The sequence below is a fragment of the Rhagoletis pomonella genome, unplaced genomic scaffold, assembly GCF_013731165.1.
Source record: "Rhagoletis pomonella isolate Grant_MI unplaced genomic scaffold, Rhpom_1.0 Rhpom_scaffold_00002, whole genome shotgun sequence".
Taxonomy (NCBI): domain Eukaryota; kingdom Metazoa; phylum Arthropoda; class Insecta; order Diptera; family Tephritidae; genus Rhagoletis; species Rhagoletis pomonella.
Genome location: NW_023458556.1, coordinates 83,415,687 through 83,421,979, shown reverse-complemented (window position 1 = coordinate 83,421,979; position 6,293 = coordinate 83,415,687).

The window sequence follows — 6,293 nt, the reverse complement described above, 5'->3', positions numbered from 1 at the left end:
TTCCTCCTGATAATTATCTGCTAGAAAAGAAAAGAAACAAAGCCGATATAAACTGGCACTTGCATGATGTGTTACACTCAGTATATCCAGTAAACAAACTTAGCTATTTTTTTCACCAAGTTTGGGCCCCATAAAGGACTAGTGTTGCAAGCAACGCTTTTTCGGCAATTAGGGTGATGTGCAGCTATTTAATGTGGGGAAAATTATTTAAGCACTGGGGAGATTTATTCACATGAAATTGGAGATAGGGCTGATAGATTTACTTTAAATAAATTGTGAATCTGCGAAAATATCTTTTCAGCAGATGAATATGTTTTTTAACTTTTTTTCCCGAAAATTTACATACAGGCTCGAAATTATGCGAGTAACATTCAAATATCGTCGCTTGGATGGAACATTGCCGGAAGCGTCATTTTGAAAATTTGTAGTTATAGATGCAGTTATATATTTTAAAGTAAGATATTTCGATTTTTTGTTAACTGGTTTTTGGATATCTTCTTTAGTTTCCGAGTAATATACTAAAATGTTTTCGGCTATTTGGTACAAATTGCGTTAGTATTGCTGTCGTGCTAAACTAATCAAGATCTTTCAAAGAGAGTTACCTGTTCTTCTTTAGTTTCCGACATATTCAGCCTTATCATAAGTTTCATTTTCTAGAACCGGGTCACTTTTGCACTTTTCGTTTGCGTGTATTCGACAGAGTTGGGCATTATTCGAATAAATTGTTATTTAGATAATTATTCGAATAAAATTTTATCCGTAATATAATTATTCGCAGATAACTCATTTACGAATAAATTATTCGTGAATAAATTGCTTTCGAATAATTTATTCGTTATTTTAAATAATGAATAAAAGCTCATTTTTAACACATTGAGCCACCTCTTACTTTTATTTCTATTGTCAAGGATTGTGAGTTAGCTGAATTTTGTTTACTATTTTATCAAGAATACTAGCTCATTCCCTCTGGTTTCGCGGTCCCTGATAAGATTTTCTGCGTTGGCCCATGCAAGAATAGCGTTGAAAACCAAATATGGATATAGTAAAAATTCTTAATTTAGGTTGAACAACTAAAGAGCAGAACCCTTCTCACACATATTTCTGCCAAAAAAATAGCGCTCTGATGCTATATGCAAGAAAAAATCCCTTTCAATGTCATGAGCTTTACCGATGGTCTTATTTCCACTTGTGAGATCTTTTCTAAGCGTGCGTAATCTTCTTCTTTGATCTTGCAACTACAACATTGGTCCGATGCGTCAGCCTCTAGGCTTATGTCATGTAGGCCAACAAAAGTCCTTATAAGGAAGCTGAGGAGCACAGATGTGCGTTTTCTATTATAGGAGAGCCAAAAACCCTCGATGTAAAATTTGGCCATTGACCAACAGTGGTCTTTCTTGGAAGGATGTGGTCGTTACTTTCCTTGCTGATTCGCCACTTTTAAAATATCCAAGAGCTGGTTTCCTTGAGTCTTACTGCTGCAGCAATGGCCGCCCGAGCAATTTCATCAAGCGGAGGTAGATGCAAAGTCGCATTTAGGGTGTATGACGACGTAAGACATCGTAAATTCATATAATATAAACATAAAAAACAAAGTAGTCCAAACATATGGGGTTTCTAATGATTTCGACTGCAGCACCATTATGAATTGCAACCTGATTGTACAATAAATAGGGATTTTCTAAATAACTCAACTGCAGCGCCACCTAGCGGGTCCATTTTTCGCATAAGTATTTTTCACCATGCAGGAAGAACACATTTTGAATTTGAACGAAATCGGTTCATAAATACGGCTTTTATAAATAACTCGGCTCCATCGCCACCAAGGAGTTTTCTAGTAGCCTTTAATAGGACTTTATGCGCAGGGAATATCCTCCGAAAATTTGACTTAAATCTATCCAGAGGTTTGAGTTAAATCGCAACAACGAAAACGGTTATCATTTTATACATAAATATATGTACATATCTATATACATAAATTACTTCTTTTATTATTATTTTATTCGTTATTCGAATAATTAATGAAGATAGTAATTATTCGAATAACGAATAAAATAATTTATCAGTCATTCGAATAATTTTTTTTTTAATAAACAAAATTATTTATTATTTACGAATAACAAGAAAAACAATTTATTCATTTGTTATTCGTCATTCGAATAAATTTTGCCCAACTCTGGTATTCACTACAGGTGGATGAAAAAATTGCTGGTGAAATTTTGTTGGGGCGAATCTCACGGTTAGGCTGATTAGTAAAAAGTATCGTTAATTTATAAAAAATTGTTATCACATTTTGGCGTATATCATTAAAACTTACTGCAAATTTTTTGACAAATGTCGTATACGACAAAATTTTATTAAACTCATAAATGGTTGACACTAAACTAAATAAATAAGATAATTTAAGAATTTCGTGAACTAGTACATAGCAACCTCCGACACTTTGGAGAAGATCTGTAGTCGTGTTTCTGATAGAATGCATTCCAAACTTCAATCTTGAGTTACCGAAAGTAACTTGTTAAATAAGTTATAATTGTCATTATTCTCGCAGTTGGAGTATGTGCCAGACGAGTAACAGGTATATACATACAAGTATACCTAAATTAGCGCGTTAAGCTTGTATATTTATCTCTCTCTAACGCATTAATTCTATATACGTCAGCACCAACGCCCGCCAAAGTTATGTGTGTATTTAATAATGGCTCTATGACAAAATATTCATGAAATGTATTCGTAGATTTTTATTTACTTCATTTCATATTAGTATTGATCTGAATATTTTTTACTAAATACCAGGAATAAATATTTAATAAAAAACTATTTCATATAAGCTTAACCAGCTTTTAGTTGCTCGGTGCTAATTTTGGAACGCTTCATGATATATTTTCATAGACGGTAAATGCAACCTTGGGTGCATCATTAATGAGCTGAAAAACCAAAACAAATATAAAAATTCCATCTAAACCAATATTCCCAAAAATTATAAAGCAAAACAAAAACAAGTTTTCCAATTTATGCACTGTTATTTTTATTATTGCAATACAGTTTCAGCTCTTGAAACATTTTCCACATTATGCTTTTAAAGCTAGTAGTTTCCGACCCCATTTGCTCGTTTTTTTCAGTTCTGAATTTAGGCTAGGTTTTACGGGAACTTACTGTGGGTGCATACAGACCACATTTTGTAAATATGTACATATATATGTATACACGTAAACTGAATTGTGATATTTAATTTTATTTTATAATGAATAATGAATTTGTGCAATTTTTTATGTTTACAAGATGTAGGACAATTTTCAATTTTCTTTATATATTGCATGCTTTAGGTTTAATTCTTTTTAAGTTAAGTTGTAAAGTTGAAAATAGACCTCCTGGGTAACCGAGCACCTTAAAAAAAAATCAGTAACGCGCCTAAAAGCATACCTCACAGGTGGTGTGGAAAATGCAAGAACAAATATAAATGGAATTTTCGAAATTATAAAATGGTTATTGGTATTTTCCATCTCAAAGGTGATCATTAATTTGGGCGTTATTTAAGCTGCCTTTACACGGTCGATTTTTGTGGTTTAACTAAAATCTACCCGTGTAAATTGCTATTCAACCGTAAAATGTAAGCGTTTTGGCTGGTCGATATCTCAGTCAATTTTCCAATCGACAGAAATCGACCCGTGTAAAGGCAACTTCAGGAATTTTTTAATTTTCTTTTTTTTTGCTTGGGCGCCTTTTGAAGATGTGCCACATTATATTGTCGCCTTAAATACAAAAAAAAAAAAAACAATTTCTTCAAGCCATTTTGCGCCAGCCTCGGGTTGATGTGTTGAGCTTGAATGGCATCAGGAAGTTGGAGGCTTTCTTGAAGTGGATTCCAACAGTGAATATTTGGTGCGCCAAATAATCAACGCACTGAACTCCGTGCGCTTTGCGCAATTTGCGTTCGATCACAAAGTTGTCAGAGATTGGGACACGTTGATGGTTGTGCTTGACAATTCCACGTTTGTATATCAATTCACGAACTGATTTAAGATTTGGATAACCCCATATAAGGTTCGGCATACGTAGCATATTAATGGTTGCCTTGTTCAATTTGATGAACAAACCCTGGTTAATGTGGCGAAAACGGAACAACAGTAAAACTTTACGCACTTTTGGTGCAACTTTGTTTATACCGCGGATACGGATCACAAAAGCCAATTTGGGCACGTAGAATTGGCCGCGTTTTTTGCCACACGGCGCAACTTCATCTCACGGCGTCCATCACGAAGTTTTCTTGTTGGATATTTCTCAGCATGCACCAAGTTTTCACATTTACGGAGTGTAATCGCAGCAGAGCGCTTTAGTTTACGTTTGATCAGGGTAGCAATTTGCTGACCTGCTTCTTGCTGAACTTCAGCTATGACTCAGGGACAGGAGGCAGCTTCCTGGAAGGTTGCCTACCCTTTGCTTGCGGTTTCTTACCGGCCGTGATGGCAGTCATCTTAACTTGTTACTTAGCACATTGAGAAGGCGAAAAAAAAGTTCGCCAAATGTTTGAAGCACATCGTAAATGAGCCACTATTAAAAAATTTAAATACTGCAACCAGGCACTAACTTTCCCAAATTCCATCCTGTTTATCGGCATAATTTTCCAAATATGCCTGCTACTTCATTACTAATAACTCCATTTTCAAACTGCGCCTTCTTTGTTGCCTCAACATATCCTAAAAAGACATAAATTTACATTAAACAATAGAAATCGCAAAAATTACCAAATAGAATACTCCCTTTGTTTTGTTTTGTTGTCAAATTTCTGAGAAATGTGAATTCACCACGATGCGATACAGAAAGAACAAGGACCAGGGATGTAATTTTAAGTAAATCTATTATTCAGTGGCAATGCGCAGAGCGTTCGGGTCATCAATATTAATTTGTATCAAATATAACATTAAACGGTGGTTCTAATACATTTTTTGATATTATTAACCAGAGTACATATGTACATTATGGTATTTCTTTCAAAAATTAATGTACTATATGCACTTTTTTTCAAATATTTCTTAAGTTTTTTTCATGAGTACTGAAAAGCAACCATGCGTATAAGAAATTGTGTGCTACCTAAAATTTCACCTCTGGAAACTTTATCCCCATAAAGGACTTCACCACAGTTTTTTTACTGGATATACTGAGGTGTTACATGTCGCTATGTTTTCTAGTTCAGGCCTTTAGTATCTATATATAATTGCTCAGTCATACGACCTAGTTAGGCCGATCTGTAGCAGCCACAGAATTGAGCTATATATCAAACTAAAGTGCAAGCTGCATTTGCAGTAGACCGTGTTTGTCAAAAAAGTAAAAAGCGGCAGAAAAGTCGATAGTGAGTAATATAATTATTGAAAAATATTAACCATATTTCCGTGGAATTGAGATTCGGAAAAGTTATTAGGTATTATTCATAGTTTTGAAATATATTTCACGAAGGCAAAAAATAACAATAGCTGAGATCCCTTTCTTTTTTAAACACCTAGGATATCACTGACCATTAAAAAGGACCCTGAATGACCGCAAACCTCAAAGCATTACACATTTTTGTATGTGATTTTTGAAATGAACGATCCAAAATTAGCCGGTATACATATTTAAAATTTTTAGAACCAGTGGTTGAATTTTCGTACTGAAAGGGTTAACCTTAAAAGTATATTCTTTTTTACATAAGCCTCTTCGGCGTATGTTAAGGTTTTACGTTACTCCCAAATAGATCAGGCTTCTAGGGTTAAGAAAGCTTTAGTTTGAAAGTGTGATATTAAATGTTTTTCACCATAAACGGCGCCAATTTTCAATGATTATTGCGTTTCAGATTAAGACTAATACCAGATATTGTGAAAGGTTGGACTATACCTTAAAGATGACGGTTTTCTCATGGCCCACTGCACGAAGCTTAGAGTAGAGTAATGTCTTTTAAGAACCTAAAAATTATCTTGGGTTATCAGGTGTCTAGCAATACAAAATTAATTGTTGTCTTTCATGAAGTTCTTTAAATAAATTTTGAGCTAAGTACTCACCCGTATTTCGGGGGTTACTACTAGTTTTAATAAATTGTTAGTTTAATTTCCTACAAAATATACCTTTAGGTTTATGCATTTTAAGAATACATCAAACATTTGTTTTAGAGAATCAATGTGAATTAATTGCAGAAACGATTAACCGGCTTGCTGAGCAACCGAGACGTCTGCTTTTTTAAATAATTTTTGTAATACAAATCGGCAAGTACATATCGTCCCCCGCATGCCAGAAACATGAATGTGTAAAGATGAAAGTTTTGG